Below are 22,579 nucleotides of genomic sequence, written 5' to 3'. Positions count from 1 at the left end.
CACTGTTGTCCTTATAAGAGAAAGGAGGGTGAGATGCAAAACACAGAAAATAACCCAGAGAGGAAGGCCACATGAAGGCAGAGGCAGAGATTGGAGGGATGCATCCACAAGCAAGCCAAGGAGCACAAAGGGCTGCTGCTAAGCACCAGAAGCCAGGACAGAGGCATGGAAATGATTCTTCCTCAGACTCCAGAATCAACCAGCACGACGACAACTTGATTTTGGAGTTCTAACCTATGAAAAAGTAAATTTCCCTTGTTTATACCACCAAGTTTGAGGTGGTTTGTTACAGCAGACCTAGGAAATTAATATACACATCTAAAATAGTCATTTGTTTACAATGCAGTAAGTCTCAAGAGTAATCAGTAAAGAAAAAAGAATAACAAGTATTTTTAATTTATTATGTTACAAAACAACACATCTTCATTGTAGAAAATCTGGAAAATCATTAGAAAAAATTATAAAATTCACCTTTAGAACCAAAGCCCATCTTCACAATCTCTCAACTTTAAAATGTGAAACTAGACATGTATTTTCTAGCCTGTGAGCTAAATAACCTGATCTTAAATTGTTCAAATAATGCCCATCATTAAATGCCTCTGTTTACAATTAGGTTTATATGGTACTTACACAACTATGAAATTGAGAGTCTATGATGGAAATTCTGATCTAATTTTAACATAAGCCTTATAATTGAAACATACAAATGGGAACTACAAGGAGAGTTTTATTGTCATGGGGGTTTCCAGCGAGGTGCTTTCCCTTGATCATTTTGGGTCCTAAACTGTTCTGGTCTCTAATCATAATTTACATATCAACCAAATCCTCAATTTTAGAAATAATATATGCAGAAACAAGAAGTGCAGAAAAGCAATAGATGCAGAACAAAATATTAACAAATTTTATTCAAGAGCTCTTAACTAATGTTCTTTCACATTTCCATTACATTTTTTTCAAATAATTATCAATTATATGCCATAAAATAAAGAGGAACATCTAACAGCTGCCATGTAATAGCAAACGTTGAAATACTGAGAATGAAAAATAGCTTGAAAATTATTGCCAAACCAAATCTTTGAATGCAGGCACATGGTTTTTTTGTAGTTTTTGTTTTTTTGAGATGGAGTCTCACTCTGTCACCCACGCTGGAATGCAGTGGTGCGATCTCGGCTCACTGCAACCTCCACCTCCAGGTTCAAGTTGATTCTCCTGCCTCAGCCTCCTGAGTAGCTGGGACTACAGGCACGCGCCACTATGCCTGGCTAATTTTTGTATTTTTAGTAGACCAGGTTTCACCATGTTGGCCAGGCTGGTCTCAAACTCTTGGCCTCAAGTGATCCGCCGCCTCAGCCTCCCAAAGTGCTGGGATTACAGGCATGAGCCACAACGCCCAGCCAAATGCAAGCACATGTTTTAATATTTCATTTAAATAGCCATGGTTTTTGTTATAAAAAGCAAAAGTCTCACTAACTCCAGGTAAATTTTTAAACTAAGCCTCTACTATTTAAATGTTTATTCAAAATTAGACAGCATCCTCATTCCGTAAGTTTGGGCTGCACATAATGACTTCCTTCCAAAGAATAAAATATGGAAAAGGGTTGGGGCAGGGAGCAACTTCATAGGAGAGAAACCAGACAAACATTACCTCAGCCAGATGATCAGGGTCAGCATCAACAGTTACAAATCACGCTGACAGCATGTACTCTTGATATAATGTGATGAAAACGGTACTTCACCTCTGTGGTCTTCCTACCCAAAACCCATAACCCTACACCTGTCATGAGAAGAACACCAGACACATTCTAATAGAAGGGTACTCTACAAAATACTTAATGAGTACTCTTCAAAATAGTTGGGTCATCAAAAACAAGGAAAGTCAGCCAAGAGGAGCCTAAGAAGGCATGACAACTAAATGTAATGTGTTATCTTGATGGGATCCTGGATCAGAAAAAGGACATTAGGTAAAAACTATGGAAACCTGAATAAAGTATAGACTTTAGCTAATAATAATGTATCCACATTGGTTCATTAATTCTAACAAATGTACCATACGTGTTAACAATAGAGGAACTAGGTGACAGATACATAGGAACTTCCTGTACTATCTTCTCAGGTTTTCCGTAACTCTAAAGTTCTTAAAGTCTACTAAAAAAAACTATATGGAAGTCATTTCTAAAAAATGCCAACTGAGGTTCTGGATAAGACTTTTCTAATCACCCACATGTAAAAGCTTAAATTTAATTAAGGAAAACAACTAGACCCACTAAACAGTTTCTAGCACTAAAATTAAATCCACATTTTAGGGTACTCAGAGGCAAGATAAAGGGAGACCAGATCAACTCCACCTTTTTAAGCAAACATTTACTGTGATAAGAATGTAAAAATTCAGTCTCAAAACCACAGAGCTATTAAAAAATATTAATTTTAAACTAATAAAAAGAACAAAAAAAATGTAGTTCAGAAAAGAATTATTTTAAAGCAGAAAGCCCAGATCAGAAACCCGTAACAGGAAGTTTGGTCCTTCTTCCACCATCTTGGACTAAAATTTTACGTCTCTGAACATATTTAACTATTTCCTCATTTACATAATGGAAAGTGACAATCGCACAGTGCAATATCCAAAAGATGCTCAAAGAATAGCCTCTCATAAATAAAAATATAAAATTCTTAGTCTTTTTACTTCACTCGAATCTGCTAAAACCAATGCTTTCTTGGTGAGGTATGCATCAGTCTGAAGAGAATCAACCAAAAGAGAAAGAAAGAAGGGGTACAAAGGAGGGAAAAGTAGGAATAGCACTTAACTATTTGTATTACCATTTTCCAGGCCCTTTTTACATTTTTTACATCTCCCCCTGCAAAAGTATCCTGATGAGGCCAGGTACAGCAATCCATGCCTATAATCCCAGAACTTGGGGAGGTTAAGGGAGGAAGATTGCTTGAGCCCAGGAGTTCAAGGAGTTCAAGACTGGCCTAGGCAACATAGCAAGACCCTGTCTCTACTTACTAAATAAATAAATAAATAAAGCCAGGCACGGTGGTACACCTCTGTAGTCCTAGCTAATTGGGAGGTTGAGGCAGAGGATTGCTTGAGCCCAGGAGGTCAAGGCTGCAGTGAGCTATGATCACACCAATGCACTTAGCCTGGGTGATAGAATAAGACCCTGTTTCAAAACAATCCAAAAACAGTGTCCTGATGAAACTCTCATTTCAACTAACACTTATTAAGATATCCTGAAAATTGTTACATTGTAATTCACCAAACTTCGGGTTCTACTACAAATGAGACATTGGAAATAACAAAAATAAATGACTATCAGTTCCTGCCTTCAAGGAGTCTACTTATAGTCAAGTAGGAGGCAAGACAAGAGAACAAATAACCACCTTTTGTTGACGGGAGGATGACATCAATTAGAAAATGCGCCTAAGTACAGAGGTGTTAAAATAAGAAATTTTTTTAATGTGTGCCTTAGAATGAAGGAGATACTATAGTTTCTGTGTGGTAAGAGTAAATTTAGAAAAAGGTACTATGGAGGCATAGATGTTAATGTACTGCCATTTAACACTGCTACCCTTACAGGTGTTGGGGGGAGTTCCACAGATTCTCAATCATCCAAGTTATGGAAGAAGAGAATTCAAAACGTATACACCTTAGCAAGAACAGACGTGTTTGCAAAATGCAAGACAGACCTGTAAAGATGCAGAATATCTGTATTAATAAAATCTTAGGCCGGGCGTGGTGGCTCACGCCTGTAATCCCAGCACTTTGGGAGGCCGAGGCAGGTGGATCACCTGAGGTCAGGAGTTCAAGACCAGCCTGGCCAACATGGTGAAACCCCATCTTTACTAAAAATACAAAAATTAGCCAGGTGTGGTGGCGGGTGCCTGTAATCTCAGCTACTCAGGAGGCTGAGGCAGGAGAATCGCTTGAACCCGGAAGACAGAGGTTGTAGTGAGCCAAGACCGTGCCATTGCACTCCAGCCTGGGCAACAAGAGCGAAACTCAGTCTCAAAATAAAATAAAATCTTAAAAGGCAAGATGAATTCATACTGACATTTCACTAAATTATTTGGGAAACAAAATTCAAAGGTAATTACTTTTAAGAAACGTAGCCTCTATAGGAAACAAGAAGCAGATGATGAGTGAACTTACTAGTTTTTCCTCTTGATTTTCCATACAAAACAAATCATTGCAAACTCTAAATGTACAAAGGGGAGCTGAGCACAGTGGCTCATATCTGTAATCTCAGCAAGTCAGGAAGCCAAGGCGGGAGGATCGATTCAGCCCAGAAGTGCAAGGCTGAGGTGAGCTACGATTGCACCACTGCCCTCAGCCTGGGCAACAGAGTGAAACTCTGTCTCTAAATAAGTAAATAAATAAATGTATGAAGAGGACAACTGTAAAATAAGCCACATTTCTAAAAAAGAATCAGGTCATTTTCAAATGGAGCAGGAAGAATAAAGGAATCATTTTCATATTTCCCCTCACTGTTAGGACTAAAGCTGTCTTTTATACAGGAAAAGAAAACCCTGTCTTCGCAAAATCCTGAAGGCTTTGCTATGTGTAAACCCTAGAGAAAAACCTGTCAAATGAGTAACTATCCTAATAAATCCTATATGGATGTTTACTTCAATACTTGAGTGCAGCCGGGCGTGGTGGCTCATATCTGTAATCCCAGCACTTTGGAAGGCCAAGGTGGGCGGATCACCTGAAGTCAGGGGTTCAAGATCAGCCTGGCCAACATGGAAAAGCCCCATCTCTACCTACTAAAAGCACAAAAATTAGCAGGGCATAGTTGCGCATGCCTGTAGTCCTAGCTACTTGGGAGGCTGAGGCAGGATAATCACTTGAACCTGAGAGGCAGAGGTTGCAGTGAGCTGAGACCATGCCACTGCACTCCAGCCTGGGCAACAGAGAGAGACTCTGTCTCAAAACAAACAAACAAAAAAAAAACCTTGAGTGCCCAGGGATGAGATGGCACCTATTCAGTTAAGTATCCTGGTAAGAAAAGCAAAACCCTTCTCTCACAGCAAGGCTCCTGAGCCCAGCCAGGTGCAGCACTACCTGTGTCTCCCAGTGCTATAGTTACTCCAGCTCAGCAGGGAGGTGGAACAGCTGAGACAGAAGAAATGTTTCCTGAGGAAGGCAGAGTGTTTAGGAAAGATAACCCAAACATGGACATTTTGTACATTCTTTCAGTCCCCACTTCGGACTATTCAAAAGTAAATATAAATCAGACTTTTACAAAAATTAAGTATTAAACTTCAAACTCCTTCAGGGAAACATATCTGTATACTTTGACTCACACTTACTGACTTGGCAACAATACAGCTATCATTTACTATGTGTCAGGCACTAAATGCTTTACCATATTAATTCACTGAAACCTCACAGTCCATGAAGTAGGTGGTCTTATTATCGTCTCCATCACACAGGTGAGGAAAGAGTACAGGTGAGGAAAGACTTTAAGTAACTTGCCCAGTCACGAGGCTAGTAAGCATGGAGCAGAAATTGATTCCCAGCAGTCTGGCTCAATTCTCTGCCCCAAATTACATCATTACAATGAGAGCTACCTTCAGAAAACAAAAATAAATGTATTGCCCCTGCCTTCTCTAGATTCATGGAGTAAAATGTCCAGATTTTCTCAAATCCTTCTCCCCATACACCTCCATCAATCCGGACATTTGGCAATAATGCCAAGCAGGAAAAGAAGCTTTTTCCAAGGTATGTGAGTAAAACCTGTACTGCAATAAAAATTATATTAACTATTCAGGTTCCCTCTGTCTTCTAAGAGCACAGATAACTGCAAGTTTACCATACATGATGGAGAATTTCTCCTACTTCCCTTGTAAAATATTTTCAAAATATCTTACTTACTCAACTGATAAAAGGTGATAAACCTACCTAAAAGACTTTTGGTGAAGAGAAGCAAGTATCAGTTGTATTTTTCAGAGTGCAGAAAAGTTGTGTGATCAAAACAACAAAAACAAGATTATAATTCCAGTTTACTGATGGACTCGAAAAACATATGTTATAAAACAACTAAACAACTCAACTGTAGCTATGTTACGTGTTTAAAATGAACTGATCATTGTAAAAATGTTTAAAGAATGGTAATGACAGCAGAAGAAAAATGTCACCATAAGAAAGTATAAAGATGAGTTAAAGGTTTTCTTCCTGCAAAACTCAATTTGTTTATTTAGTTGTAGCACTGCCCACCCACCGCACCCCACAAAAAAAGCCACATTCATTTGAGGTCACTTTACCTCCTGCTATTTCCTTTGCAGTGAGTCTGCAAAGTTCTAATGCATGGTGCTGATTTTATTCATTGAACAGAAAGCAATTGAGTGAAACATACAAGCAACTAAACCTTTGGCATCCTGTGAAACCACAAGAGAGCAAGATCTTTTTTCCCAGGTTCTAACATCTTTTTAAAGCTGTTTTTTCAAATAGCAGTATACCTAGAATGACTGCATGCTTGTCTAGAGTCACATGCTCAGTACCGAAAGCCAGATCAATTGACTCTCAGACGGGAAATTAATCAAGACAAAAAATTTTAATGGACGTCTTAACTTAAGCAGCTCTCATTTACTTATTCTTTCATTTAGCTAATTTCAATTTATAAACAAAATAAAAGCAGTAGACAGTTTTTCCTATGGAAACTCATTAACACAGCTTTCAGAGTTAAGCTTCAGCTTAGCCCAGAGATTCCCCTTAATCAATTATTTGTTGCTTTTAGAAAAGGTTGTGCAAAAACATTAGCTAAAACTGGTTAAAATAAAAGCACAGGGAAGGAACTTTTCTGAAAGATATTAAACATACTGTCAATTTATGTTAAATAGGATGGATTGGTAAAAATAAAAATATAAAAGAATTTAAGTCAAAATTCATTAAGAACCTAACAATCATAAAGTCATACAAAGTAGTACGCAGTAAAATGTGGGAAAACTATAAAAATGTTGATTTTTATAGTAACTTAACACAATTTAAAAAATGATTGCAAATGGCTGGGCATAGTGGCTCACGCCTATAATCCCAGCACTTTGGGAGGCCGAGGTGGGCTGATCTCCTGAGGTCACGAGTTCGAGACCAGCCTGGCCAACATGGTGAAACCCCATCTCTACTAAAAATACAACAATTAGCTGAGTGTGGTGGCAGGCGCCTGTAATCCCAGCTACTTGGGAGGCTGAGGCAGGAGAATCACTTGAACCTGGGAGGCAGAGGTTGCAGTGAGCCGAGATCAGCCACTGCACTCCAGCCTAGACAACAGACCAAGACTCCATCTCAAAAAAAAAAAAGATTGCAAACAAGTAAACACACGACGCACGTCAATATTTTAAAATGTTATGTCTATACCATTCCTCCTTCCCCTAACATGACTAGTCAACAGCAAATTTTAGGTGTTCTCAATAAATTTCCCTTGGTGAAACGGTGGTGGGACAGGGAAGGGAACTAACTCTACAAGGATGGCACTAAAGTCCCTCATTCTTTATACTCACTTAAAAGAATGATCAAAAATTGTCAAAACGTCTGAAGTTCTTGTATAGGGCCTGGGGGTTGGGGGCTACATTTGTTATTATTTTTGCCATGTCTTGTGTTTTGTGTTTGATCATCCAGGAGCAAGTGGGAGTGGGGAGAGCTGGGGAGCTGTTTACATATTAAGACCACTTTAGCCTACCTATGATCACTTCTAGCCAGGTTGGATGGATCCTTCTTAATAAAGGAAATATCAGATTTAGCTCCCTTTCCACCATCCCTGGCTTGTTGCTGGCTGAAAATTCAGTCTCTAATTGAAAGTCTGACCCATTTCTGAAATTTTGCCTGTTCTGTGTTTTTACCACTAAATGCTCCCCTGCTTCCATTTAAGCTCACCCTTGTTTGAGTGAGGTAAAGACAACATTTGAAAATGTGTTTGGTTTTTTTGAACCCAATAACGCATTTAAAAGGTATATTTAATCCAGATCTAGTTATTAGTGGCTTCTGGTATAATTCCTCGTACTGTAATCATATGACAATGATTAGTTCATTATAATTAACTACAATTGAACTTTGTTTAGTACTTTTAAAATCCCATCTACCTAGCTATAATAAATCTATTGACTATATACTATTTAACAGTTACTATGCTAGACACTGTACAAAAAACAAAACACCACCAATAAAAGTGTTTGCCCCAAAAGAGATCACAATCTAACTGTCAAGACAAATATACCCAACCAAATAGGTGATAACTGCTATCAGGAAATATCAAATATGCTGGGCACAGTGGCTCACACCTGTAATCCTAGCACTTTGGGAGGCAGGGGCAGGTGGGTCACTTGGACTCAGGAATTTGCGACCAGCCTGCGCAACATGGTGAAACCTCATCTCTACCAAAAATACAAAAAAAAAAATGAGCCCAGCATGGTGGCGTGCACCTGTAGTCCCATCTACTTGGGAGGCTAAACTAGGAGGATCACTTGAGTGCAGGAGGTTGAGACTGCAGTGAGATAGCGTCACTGCACTCCAGCCTGGGTGACAAAGTGAGGAGACTCTGTCTAAAAAAAAAAAAAAACACAAAGCAATATCAAATGTTATACAAACACATTCCATCTAGGAAGACACAGCTAGCAACCATTTCCTGCTTCTCTTCCTTGATGTTTAATTTCTTTCTTCCTATATTTCCCACAAATAACATTTTTTCCAAATTATTTACCTAAGAAAACCTTAATCATCCACCAAGTAATTCCTTTGTAATACGTATGTTATTGGCTAAATACAGCAATCCAGATCTATATCTATGTGTTAAAGCAGTCACAGTCTAATTTATCTTGAACTTATTAGGGAAGTACATAACATCCATTGTTAAAATTTTATCAGCCATACCCATCAAGATTCCGGATTAAATGTTAAAAATAAATGATATCACAAACAAGTGAGCAAGAGGCTATAAAAAATGACCATCAATCCAATCAAGACAAATGTGAATTTAAAAAATAAGTTAAAGAATGACCACTAAGATCTTAAGAGGAAACATACAGAACTTACGGAAATAAAAAATATAACCTAATGGTAAAAATTCAATAGATGGACTAAAAAGCGTATCTCTTCAAACACTGCTAAGGAGAACTAAAGGACAGACTATAGTGAACATAACTACAGCTAGAGGAGACATTTAAAAGAGAATACTATGAACAACTTTATGCAATAAATATGAAGCACAGACAAAATGGATATATGCCTAGAAAAATACAAACTCAAAATTGATTCAAGAATAATTAGAAGGCTGGGTGCAGTGGCTCACACCTGTAATGCCAACACTTTGGGAGGCTGAGATGAGAGGATCACTTAAGCCCAGGAGTTTGAGATCAACCTGGGCAACATAGCGAGACTTCGTCTCTACAAAAACAAAACAAAACAACAAAAAAACTAGGCCAAGCATGGCGGCATGCGCCTGTAGTCCCAACAGCTTGGAACGCTAAGGTAGGAGGATTGCTTGAGCCTGGGAGGTGGATGGTGCAGTGAAGTGAGATCACATCACTGCACTCAGACCTGGTGAAAGAACAAGACCCTGTCTCAAAAAAAAAAAAGAATAATCAGAAAGCCTGAACAGCACTATGACTAATAAAGGAAGAAAAAATAAAATAAACTTCCCCCTCTTCCCCTCACCGGCACACACACAAACTAGGTCTAAAAGTTGTAAAAGCAAGGTCTACCAAACTTTCAGGAAACAAGTAAATCCAGTATCACACAAATTCTTCCAGAGAATAGAAAAGGAGGAAATACACCCCCAAGTCATTTTATGAGGCCAATATAATCTGGATACCAAAACCAGACAAGAACATTATTAAAAAATGAAAATTACAGGCCAATTTCACTAATAAACATACAAGAGTCCATATGCAAAATATTAACAGAATCCAGCATCCAACAGTATATAAACAAAAATATACATTACGACCAATATATCCCAGAAATTCAGGAACAGAATACATAGACTTTTTTAAAATTATAAATTCACCATATTAACAGACTAAAGAAAAACACTATAAGAGATACGGAAAAAGGATAAGAAAATGTCACATTTGTCTTAAAAAAAAAAAAACCTATAGCAACACTTTTTACAGTGAAACTCATTAAAATCAAGAACAAGTATGTATGTCTACTATTACCATATTTATTCAACACTACATTGGAGGTCCTAGTTAATTTAATAAGAAAATAAAGTGGTATACAAATTTTTTAAGAATATATTTGATATGATTATCTGCATAGGAAACAATATACATAATAATGATTGGAATTAGAATTCAGCAAGGTATTTGGATATAAAAGTCTACATAGTCCCCTCAACCTGTCGAAAAAATAAACAACAAAAAAAATACCACTTCTGTATAAAGCTATTAGAAAGCTTAAGTCAAATAAAAGACACCATTTACAACAGCAACAGCAAATATATGATATGCAGGACTAACTCTAGTAAAAATACATTCTAGACCTTTAGGGAAAGAAATAATTAAGCTTTAAACAAAGGCCAAAAAAAAAAAAAAAGGAAAACATATATGTAAAAGCCTTCTTTTCACGGATAAAATTGTCAAGGTATCAGTGCTCCCTTAACTGACCCAATTTAAATTTGTTTTAACGTTACTGGGTTTTTCATAGAATTTGACAAGCTAATCCTAAAATTTATAAGCAAGAAAATAGCCAAGAAATTGTTTATAAGTGTAAGAGTCATGAGAATTTTTTTGTTTTGCTCAATGCCATTTTCCCAGCACCTAAAAGGTTCCTGGCACATAGCAGTTGTCTCCAATATATGTGCTGAATGAATTTTTGAATGAACACAGCAGGGAAACTTATCCTACCCTCTATGAAATTTAGAATAGAAATGACACAAGAATAGGCAAAAAAGACAAATGGAACAAAACAGAAGGCCTAAAAACAAATCCACATGAATGAAATTTGATATATAAATGTAAGAGCAGATCATAGGGGAAGGATAGAACAGTACTCAATAAATGATGCTGGGACAACTAGTTTATGCATGTGAAAAAAAGCGATTGAGGGGAGAGATTATAAAGAGTTCATAAATCTCTAAGCACAGCCTGTATTATCTCTAGATTCTTCCTAGCAAAGCCTCACAAGTTTTACATTAAGATGCTATTCTAATTGAGAAAATATATAGTACCTCACCTGGAATGGTAATGCACAATAATATAAACACTTACTGCATGTTAGCTATCATCGTATCTGAGCCCTCAAACTTACCCTGATGTGAAGCCTTGCTTCACCACTTCCCATTTGTCATTGGAGAAGTTACTTGAATTCGCTTTGTCTCACCACAAAATGAGCCTGCACTAGCACTTACCTCAGCAAGAGTAACTTACTGGTGGGGTTTTTTTTTTAATCCTTTAAGGATTTTTTTTTTTTTTTTTGAGACAGAGTCTCGCTCTGTCGCCCACGCTGGAGTGCAGTGGCGCGATCTCGGCTCACTGCAAGCTCCGCCTCCCGGGTTCACGCCATTCTCCTGCCTCAGCCTCCTGGGACTACAGGCGCCCGCCACGACGCCCAGCTTTCTGTATTTTTAGTAGAGACGGGGTTTCACCTTGTTAGCCAGAATGGTCTCCATCTCCTGACCTCATGATCCTCCCGCCTCAGCCTCCCAAAGTGCTGGGATTACAGGCGTGAGCCACCGCGCCCGGCTTCCTTTCAATATTTTTATTTTAGAATGGCATTAAGTTTGTAGATTAACAATTAGAATTGACACTGTTTAGAATCTGAATCTTCACATCTGAAAATATAGTATGCTTTTCTATTTAAGTCTTTGTCTTAAAAAAAATTTAACTTTTGCTTTAAAATTTTGTATGGAAGACTGTAAAAAAAAAAATTTAACACATTTTTTAAGTGTGTAGAAGTACAGTCTTTTTGTTTGCTATTCTAAAAGGGGTGTCTTCTTCCATTTTATCTTCTACTTGATTTGTAAAAATTCTAAGTATTACATAAAATACTGTCCAGTTGTGGAATGGAGTAGAGGCTGGGGAAGGAGCAGCAACTGATAGCATTTTGAAGGAGGATCAAGTATGGAATCTCACTATGCTTCTCTCATCTCCTTCCTTGAATTTAAGATGTCCTTTAAGACTATTACAGAATAGCATTCAGCAAAACTTGGACATGTACTAGAATCTCTTTGAGAGAACTTGGTTTTTTTTCTTGAATACTGCTAAAAAGTGACCTCATTATCCCACAGCATGGAATCCAACAATAGTAGTAAAGAAGGCTTCCACAGAATATCTGCAAATCTGAAAATCTCAGGGCATGTACCTAATGCTATATTTATTTTTCACAAAACCGGAAATAGTGACAGCTTAAAACAACAAGTAACTAGACTGTTATATAGCTTTTAAAATGCTGCTGCTATTGTGTAATTTTTAGCATTTTGTATATTGAATTTCTATGCCAGGAAGTATGCCACTGTTAACTATTTTACATGATGCTTAAATTTTATTTTAAATAAAAAGTTATCACACATATCAGATTAAACTCAACTACACAAATTGTTATACTAAAACATTTCAGGGAATATGTGCTTTCTAATGCTAACGAAGTTTTAGAAAAGACTGTAAATATACAAACATAAAATAACAACTATCACCAATTCTGAAATTTGTTTAATAAGTAAAAGAATTTTAAGGGGTAAAAGTTCTGTATCTTTGTTCCAGCTGACTTGACAAAAATTAAGAGTTCCAGTAAGAGCAAAATGTCCTCTATTTGGGAGGGGGAGGGGACAGGGCACTGAGCAATCAAGCAGTTAAAATTCCTATGTCGTATCTTAAATCATTTATAACATCAGAAAGAAAGTAAACATTTCAATCCTATTAAGAATATGATTTTGCTATTCTGTTCTGCTGTGGAAAACTAAGTAGTCACTTGTTTAAAAACTAAGATGAAGCAGACATAGCATAAACCAATTAAAATTAAATCAAAACAACAGTTTTAAGATGTAATATGCATGCATGAATTTCTTAACAGATTATTATAGTTAAAATACCACTGAGTGTACTCACTTCAAGTGGTGTGTAAAAATAAAAATAGCTGAAGAGAGGATGGTCAAACCTCAAAACAAGTACTATAACCACCACCCAAAAATGCAAAATAAAGGAAGTTGTCTTCCTCAGAGTTAAGAGGAGGGGAAAAAAATCTTACTACTTACACATTGGGAGGAAGTGGGGATGGAGAGAAAGAAAAACAATTCCATGCCCTTCCTAAATGTTTAAGAACAAATGCAATTTATCTTACCTTCAGAAGCATTTTATCGGTACCCACAAAATTGCCTTTTAATTTGTACTAGTAAACTTACATTGCCTGAGCGTCTTTCTCTACCCCGCTTTCTCTTCACTTGATTTCATGTGAAAGTCAAATTATTTGTATGACTGCTACCAGAATTTTAATAAAAATTGACACAACATAACCCAAACAATATAAATTTTCCCGTTTAGCCAGCCTCTAAATGCTTTAGGGAAAAAGAAAAACGTGCAGTACATAATTTAATTAGGTTCCAACAACTCTTCACAGATTCATATATACTTCTCACCTGTAACAACTCAATAGAGGAAAAAAAAAATTCAAGGATGAAAAGGTTTTATTTACTTCTTTCCATACTGCAGGTAATGAGAATGGATGTTGTCTCTTACAAGTCACAGGTCAAACATAGGAAAGTATGGAGGAAAAAACACAAAGAAGTCAAACTTAGACCAATTGTAGCTGTGACAAAGTTAAATGGCATCATTAGAGAAAAGTCTTGACAGGATTTTTTAAAAATAAAATCTACCACTGTAGTGCTTACAAAGTACATAAGGCTAACAATAGTGAGTGAGAAAAATGGCCGGGCGCAGTGGCTCATGCCTATAATTCTCGCACTTTTGGAGGCCGAGGCAGGAAGATCACCTGAGTTCAGGAGTTCGAGACCAGCCTGACCAACATGGAGAAACCCATCTCTACTAAAAATACAAAATTAGCCAGGTGTGGTGGTGCATGCCTGTAATCCCAGCTACTCGGGAGGCTGAGGCAGGAGAATCACCTGAACCCAGGAGGCGGGGGTTGCAGTGAGCCAAGATCGCACCATTGTACTCCAGCCTGGGCAAGAAGAGCAAAACTCCATCTCAAAAAAAAAAAAAAAAGAGTGAGAAAAAATAATGTAGCAAATTTAGTCAAGCCAGGAAGACACGTGTAAAAACAATATCAAACATGGTAAAATTTATTTGGCAAGAGCTATAGTAAAATTTTAAGATGCCATTAGGCAACAGTAAAAATATTTAGGCAACAAAAAAGTATACATCAATGTAAAAGCTTAGAAACACTAGAAGAAAAATAGCTATAGTATGTAAAGTAGTAAAAAATATATACATGACACAAAGTAATGACTAAAATTAATGCAGATGCAATACACATACACCAATTTTTTTTTTTTTTTTCAACAAGAGTTTCACTCTTGTTGCCCAGGCTGGAGTGCAATGGCGTGACCTCTGCTCACCACAACCTCCACCTACTGGGTTCAAGCAATTCTCCTGTCTCAGCCTCCCGAGTAGCTGGGATTAGAGATATGCGCCACTATGCCCAGCTAACTTTGTATTTTTAGTAGAGACAGGGTTTCTCCATGTTAGTCAGGCTGGTCTCAAACTGCCAACCTCAAGTGATCCGCCCGCCTCGGCCTCCCAAAGTGCTGGGATTACAAGTGTGAGCAACTGCGCCCGGCATATACACCAAATTATATATATATGTGTGTATATATATACACACACATATACATAGATACACATACACACACACTTTTTTTTTTTTTTTTTTTTTTTGAGATGGAGTTTCACTCTTGTTTTCCAGGCTGGAGTCCAATGGCATGATCTCAGCTCACTGCAACCTCCCTTCGCCTCCCAGGTTCAAGGGATTCTCCTGCCTCAGCCTCCCAAGTAGCTGGGATTATAGGCGTGAGCCCCCACGCCCAGCTAATTTTGTATTTTTAGTAAAGATGAGGTTTCACCATGTTGGTCAGGCTGGTCTCAAACTCTTGACCTCAAGTGATCCACCCGCCTCGGCTTCCCAAAGTGCTAAGATTACAGGCACAAGCCACCGCATGGGGCCAAAATTATATATTTTAAAGCAGAGATAGATCAAACACAAAATGAATCAAGTTAGGCTTTTAGACCCCTCGCGTACACAGATACCTTTTCTTATTCTAAACAAATATTCACATGTGCATAATCTTGTATTTTCTTTCCTAAAGAGGGTCCTCAAAATTATATAAGCTGTAGGCCCCCTCAACACCTGGATCTGATTCCTGCAGTAAACAGCAAAAACATACCTTTTCTAATGTGTAAAACTTTTCTAATGTCTAAAACTTGCATTTTGGCCATGACGCCAAAAGTAAAATAGAACAAAAAAGCAGAAATCAACAAAGACTTAAATTTTAAATATATATTAAAAATTCACATGATGAAAGGACACATTTTAAATTAGGAAATTAAAAACAGGGCCAGGCACAGTGGCTCACGCCTGTAATCCCTGCACTTCAGGAAGCCAAGGTGAGACAGTCACCTGAGCAACGTAGTGAGACTTCATCTCTACAAATAAAAATAAAAATAAAAATAAAAATAAATTAGCCAGGCGTGGTGACACATGCTTGTAGTCCTAGCTCTTCAAGGGGCTGAAGCAGATGGACTGCTTCAGCCCAAGAGTTCGAGCCTATAGTAAGCTATGATTGTGCCACTGCACCCCAGCCTGGGCCTCAGAGTAAGACCCTATCTCTTGAAAGAGAAACAATCAAAAACAAAATTAACAAATATCCAAATGACTCAATGTAGTATTCACGGTGTAATGTGAATGTGTTCATTAAAAGATGGAAAAACACAGCAATGAATTCTAAGATTTTAGAAAACAAACCCAAAGGAAAACAGAACAAAATAATTTAAGGAAAAATACAAGGATCTATTCATTGGTAGTCCTGATAATTTAAGAACTGCTTCCTGGCCAGGGTCAGCGGCTTCCATCTTGTAATCCCAGCACTTTGGGAGGCCCAATCTATACAAAAAATTTAAAAATTAGCCAGGCATGGTGGCACACGCCTGTAGTCCCAGCTACTCAGGAGGCTGAGGTAGGAAGATCCCTTCAGCCTGGGAGGTCGAGGCTGCAGTGAGCCATGATTGTGCTACTGCACTCCAGCCTGGAGGACAGAGACCCTGTTTCAATTAAAAAACAAAAAACTGGTTCCTTGGGGTTGGGGGAACACCATACTCAGAAACTTAAATGAGTACCACTGATGAGGGGGATGTCTTAATCATTTCAGATTCCCTGAAAAAGCAGAGGCATTATGATGACATGTAGTTAACACTAAAAAAAAAAAAAAAAAAAAAAAAAAATCTCAGATGATATAAATATTCAAACGAAAAAGGCTGTAACAAAAGATACTTTTAACCACAGCTATATGTTGAGAAATTTAATTAAGGCAATGTTTTCACACCAAATTTTTAAGAAGAAAAATGTATTTACACATAAAGCTTACATTTCAAGAGACAGAAAACTGAATCAACAGGATGAAATAAACAAAATTGTTTATCAACAATAGGAGTAACTATAGTTAATAACAGTGGCAAATTTCATTTGTTTTTTGTTTGTTTGTTTGTTTTAGAGACAGTTCACTGTTGCTCAGGGTGGTGTGCACTGGCGTGATCATAGTTCACTGCAGCCTCAAAAACTGCTGGGCTCAAGCAATCCTGCTGCCTCAGACTTCTAAAGTGCTGGGATTACAGGCATGAGCCACTGCGCTTGACCCTAAATCCAGATTTTTAAAGAACATAAAATTTAAAGCCCTGGGAGAATATGAAGATGAACATACTACCCAATTCATCTTTCAAGTCAAATATATTCTTGGTCACAAGTTTCTGTGAACCCAGAAACTGGAAACAAGAAACACAACACCCATACAACTTAATAAAATAAACAAGAAACTGGGGTAAAATGATGGTGTATAAAATCCCTCAGTGTACTAAGTAAATATATTCTAATGATCTAACACACCACAGTAATGGCTTAACAAAAACAAACAGGATCCATTTCTACAGATATCAAAACAGCATCTGGTAAAATTGCATTGCAAATAACATTAAAGGAAAACACTGAGACTTACATAATTTATCCAAAAAATTTTAAAACCATTGTACACGATGTAGAAAAAAATAGTTAACAAAACAAGGTTATCTACTGTGTTCATTTTGTTTGAACTATTTTGTTATAAGGTTCTGACCTGGCCATGGTGGTGCACACCTATAGTCCCAGCTATTCAGGAGACTGGCGGGAGGATCACTTGAGCCCAGAAGTTCAAGTCCAGCCTAGGCAACATAGGGAGATCCCCAACTCTTAAAAAAAATAAAAATAAAAAAGTTCTGGCAAGTCTACTACAGAAAGAGGATGTAAGTATTAAAAGGGAAGGAACAAATGAAAAAGCAAGATATGGACTGGAAGAAACTATCTGCAATACACAGCTGACAAAGGATTTGTGTTCCAAATATATTAAGAAACTTTACAATTCAGTAACACAAAGCAATCCAATTTTCAAAAGAGACAAAAGACATACAGACACACAAAAGCAGCTATACAAATGGCCAATAGGCACATAAAACGATGCTAAATATCATTAGTCGTCAAGGAAAAGCTATTTAAAACCACAGTGAGATACCACAGCACAACCACTAGATTGGCTAAAATACCCAGTATTGGTAAAGACCCAGAGTAACTGGAATTTCCATACCCAGTTGCTGGGAATGTAAAACGGTACAACCATTTTATAAGAAACCACCTGTTTCCCAAAGTTAAACATCCACTTACCATACGACCCAATAATCACAACTTGGTATTTATCCAAGCGATATGAAAATGTAAGTCCAAACAATGACTTGTACATCAATGTCTGGGGCAGCTTTATTCACAGTTAATGCACATTGGAAACAATCCAAATGTTCTATCAATAAGCAGACAAATAAATTGTGGTATATCATACAATGAAATACTACCAAACAATAAAAAAGAACAAACTACTAGCCAGGCGTGGTGGCGTGTGCCTATAGTCCCAGCTACTAGGGAGGCTGAGGCAGAAGGCCCACTTGAGCCTGCGGAGGTTGAGGCTACAGTGAGCCATGATGGCACCACTGCACTCAAGCCTCAGCAACAGAGTGAGACCTTGTATCAAAAATAGTAATCATAATAATAAAATAAAGAACTATAGAAACAAGCAATATCGTAGATGAATGTCAAAATCATCATGCCAAGCAAAAACATCCCAGACACAAAAAGAGTACATACTGTGTATTTCTATTATATAAGGTCTAGAAACAGGCAAAACTGAACAATGGGAATAAAAAGTCAGAAGGGAGACAAGGGACCTTCTTGGAGAGATAGAAATGTCCTATATGTGCTTGTAATGATGGTTACACAAGTGTGTACATTTTTCAAAACTCACATGACAATACACTAAAAAGGGTATACTTTAACATATGTGGTTACTACTAATAATAATGTAAATAAGAATGGGAAGTAAACAGGAAGCTTTTACTTTTTAAATGACAAGCCTTTGTATTGCTTGCATCTTTACATATCGTATGGTTAAAATGTTACATTTTTAATGACTCACAAATATTTCACTCAACTCAGTTTTTCAACCAATTAAAAAAAATCACACACATTATCATTGGAGGAAAACAGAAAGCCAAGAAACAGACTCCCTATAAAAGAAGATATAATACATAAGAAAATCTGAAAATAGAAAATAAAAGAATTACAAATCAGATCTTTAAAAAAATGATCTTTTTCTAAGCTTTGAGTGACAGAGAAAATCTTGATTTGTACTCTACTATGTGTGTTTCACCTCACAATAGAGAAACTAACTGAAGTAAATATAAAACATCCAGAGGCTTTTCCAAGTAAAGTAACAGATAATGGGCAAAGACATGAACAAATCATACAAGGAAAAAAATGCAACAGTAAAAATAAGAATCAGACTTCCCTGGAAACAATAACAATACAAACCAAAAAATGTTTAAATATCATTTTATATCAATTAGCAAATTAATTTACAACTTTTTTCTTATTATAAAATAATTAGAACATTGTAAAAACTTTATGAAAGTATAAAGAAAAAGCTAACTCAACATTTGGGTCAATTTCTATTTCTTCCCATTGTTTTATCTATTATTTTAAAGATTAAGAAATAACACAAAAAGTATTTTTTCTTCAGGTAAATCATAGTATAAGCAACTTATGTCATCATATATATTTCTTAAACAATTTTTGTAAGCTACACTGATCTCTTTAAGTCCACTAGAAAAAAGACTTATATTTAACCATTGGTCTATTTAAGACAATTCTAGTATATCACTATATAAGTCATGTCATGATAAATATCACTGTAGATAGATATTTATGGTTCTTATCCCTGGAGGTGTATTTGTCAAGTCAAAGGAAAAGGCGAGGCTATTGATAAATAACACTAAACTATACTCTAGAAAACTACACCAATTATATTCCCTTAAGATTAAAAACTCAAGTTTTAAAAATTCCTTTTCCTTATAAACATATTGCATGTTCAATAAAGAAAATCCAGACACAGAAAAGAAAAAAACAAAAATAATTAAAATCATCCATAATTCCACCATCTAGGGATGCCCACTCTTAGATTGTGTCCTATTTTCCCATGTGTATATAATTAAATCTATGCTGTACTGTGAATTTCATTTTATAATGTTTTCATTTTATAATCTGTTTTCCCCACCCCCACCCTGCCCCCTATTTTTGGAGACAGGGTCTCTGTCGCCCAGGCTGGAGTGCAGTGGCAGCGATCACAGCTCACTGCAACCTCAACTTCCCTAGGCTCAGGTGATCCTTTAACCTCTGTTTCCCAAGTAGCTGCAACCACGCGCACGTGCCAGCATGCCTGGCTAAAATTTTTAGAGATGGGTTTTCCTCATGTTGCCCAGGCTGGTCTTGAACCCCTGGACTCAAGCAATCCACCTGCCTCCACAAAGTGCTAGAATTACAGGCGTCGGCCATCTCACACAGCCCCGCCCTTACTTTTAATGAGCATTTCCTGCTTACCAGTCTTTTAAAAGTAATTTTAATGACATGGACCATATTTAATCCATCTTCATTATTGACCACATAGGTGATTTCTAATTTTTTTAGATTAAGTAACAGTCAAATCATTGCACATATAGCAAATTACTTCATCAGAAAAAGTCACCTGGAAAATAACTACTGGGTCAAAATTTATGAAATTTAAGATTTAATTCAGCTTGTTGATTTCCAATCTCAACAGCAGCATGAGAGTGCCCATTTCCCATCACTTTACCTATAACAGGTAGTCTTTTATTAACCTGTGTCAATTTGATAATTTAAAAATGGTTTATTGTTTTACTCTGTCCTGGTTTTTTTTTCCTATTCAGTAAGGGCTAACAATTTAAAATGTTTATTGATTTGTTTCTCAACTGCTCACCTTGCTGTCATTTTAAGATATGAGAATTATTTGTATCATCAGCAAATTTATTTTAAAAATGCAGTTTTTGTCGTTGATCATATCCATTAAGTTATATATATAATTCTGAGATATCCATAATGTAACCTATTCAATTACTGATGGAGGGTAAAGCTTTTTTGAAAAGCATCCACACATACACACACACATAAACACATAATGGATGAGTCTGTCTCCTATATCAAAGAAAATTATCTAGCTGGGACTCCCATCAAGTTCTTCCTTGTTTCTAAAAACTCTCCTGCATCCATAAACATAGCCATATAAATATCCTTCCCACCCTTCTAGCGAGTGTTCAAAAAATATATATATTATTCTGCCCATCATTTATCCTTCAGTTAGAAATCAAATCTCCTCCAACCTTCTCAAAGGTCCTTGCCCTCGACAACTGTCCCTCCTCCAACATCTTCCCTATTGTACTAGCTTTTTCCTCAGCATATAAACAAGACACCTTCTTTTTCTAAACTCACATGCACCACTGCACTACCACCACCCCAGCCCCAACCTCTGCTCTTACCTTCCTTCTTTCTCCTCCATCAACATTTTTCTTGACTGCCCATCCAGCGGTCTGGCTTCTAGTCCCACACTGCTCTTTGTGACCTGTTCACTGCTGAATCCAAACTTACAATTTTCACCGTCAGATTATTTACCAATCTAAGACATGTGACCCTGCTGAATACTCAAAGCCATTCCTGAAACTGTCTTCTCTTGGTTTCTGTAATACCTAACATGATTTGTGTCTCTAGTTCTCCAGTGGGTTCTGTTCAGTCATCTTGTTCCTTTTCTCCTTCCAGAGTCCCTTTCAATGGCAGGCTTCCAGAGTCCCACCTTGAGCTGGCAGACCTCCTTAACATGAATGATCCTCATCTACACCAACTAGCTTCAAAAATCCTTACTTTACATTCCCAAATCTACCTCTGCACCTAAATCTCTTACCTACACTTCTCTTCGGATTATAAAAAGGGATATATACCTTCATATGGCAGCCCCTGAAGCATCTCAAACTCAACAGGTTCAGAACTGAACTCATCATAAATTAAGATGAATGACAAAATAACTTGCAATTTGAATGAGGCATAAAAATATCAATCTATTTTTGAGCTAGCAGAGAAATAAAAATAGAAACAACATCAAAACTTCAGAAGAAAACATCAATTACAGCATTACTTAATAAACCAAAAAGCCCTTAAAATAACTTTTTCTTCTGAAAAGATAGAGTAGACATACTTTTCCCTATTTCTCCTGCTAAAAACTAAAAATCCTTGACAAACGTAAGACTGAAAGTTGGAGGGAAGGCATATAGACCAATGCTTTGGAATCCAAGAAACCAACACTGTGGTGAGTTTCCTGGGTTTTCTTTTTACAACATATATCCCGGAGTTGTAGTTGAAAAAGCCAGCAACATGGAAATGCCAATAGGCACAGACAAAAAAAGCCCTAACAAAAGAATGCTCTCTCTAGCTAAAGGACCAGAACAGGACGTCCCAGCAAGACAGAAAACTTTTAGATGACAACTGCCCTACTCCCACCAGACACCAAAGAAAAAACCTCTGCCCACACCAGGGAAGGTCAAGTGGGGATCCTAGAATCCCATATTCAAAAGGCTGTAAAGAGGCACCCCAACACCCCACTGCAGTGGTGTCAGGGAAGACCAAGTGGGGAGCTAAGACTTTCATCCCAACTGGCCAGCATGAACCTCCTCCTCCCAGCAGTGTCAATGGACTTCCATCCCCACCAGGCAGTAACAAGGAGTGTCCCCACACTTTGGACTTAATGGAAGCTGAGTAGGGAATCTAGACACCTGCCTCCACCTCACAGTAACAAGGCAGCACTTCCCTTTCTCCTGCCAGAGTGGTATCCAAAAAAGCCAGCTAACCCAGTCTAAAAAAGATACAGAGCCACACAACAAAATATGAAAATGTGCAGATTTCAAAAGAAAAACCCAAGGAACAGGAAGATCCCAAACCAAATGACAAAAAGACAATCAATAGACATCAACATCGAGATAACAAAGATGTCAGAATTATCTGGCA

At 37.3% G+C, this 22,579-nt stretch overlaps 1 protein-coding gene across 4 annotated transcripts in view; it reads right to left on the bottom strand.

Annotated features, from left to right (window-relative positions):
* RRAS2 (RAS related 2) overlaps positions 1-22,579 on the bottom strand; it is an 81,202-nt gene that overhangs the window by 36,061 nt on the left and 22,562 nt on the right. The gene's annotated exons all lie outside the window — the stretch shown is intronic.

This window comes from Pongo abelii, chromosome 9, assembly GCF_028885655.2.
Source record: "Pongo abelii isolate AG06213 chromosome 9, NHGRI_mPonAbe1-v2.0_pri, whole genome shotgun sequence".
NCBI lineage: Eukaryota > Metazoa > Chordata > Mammalia > Primates > Hominidae > Pongo > Pongo abelii.
This window is presented reverse-complemented; position numbering and strand designations above follow the sequence as displayed.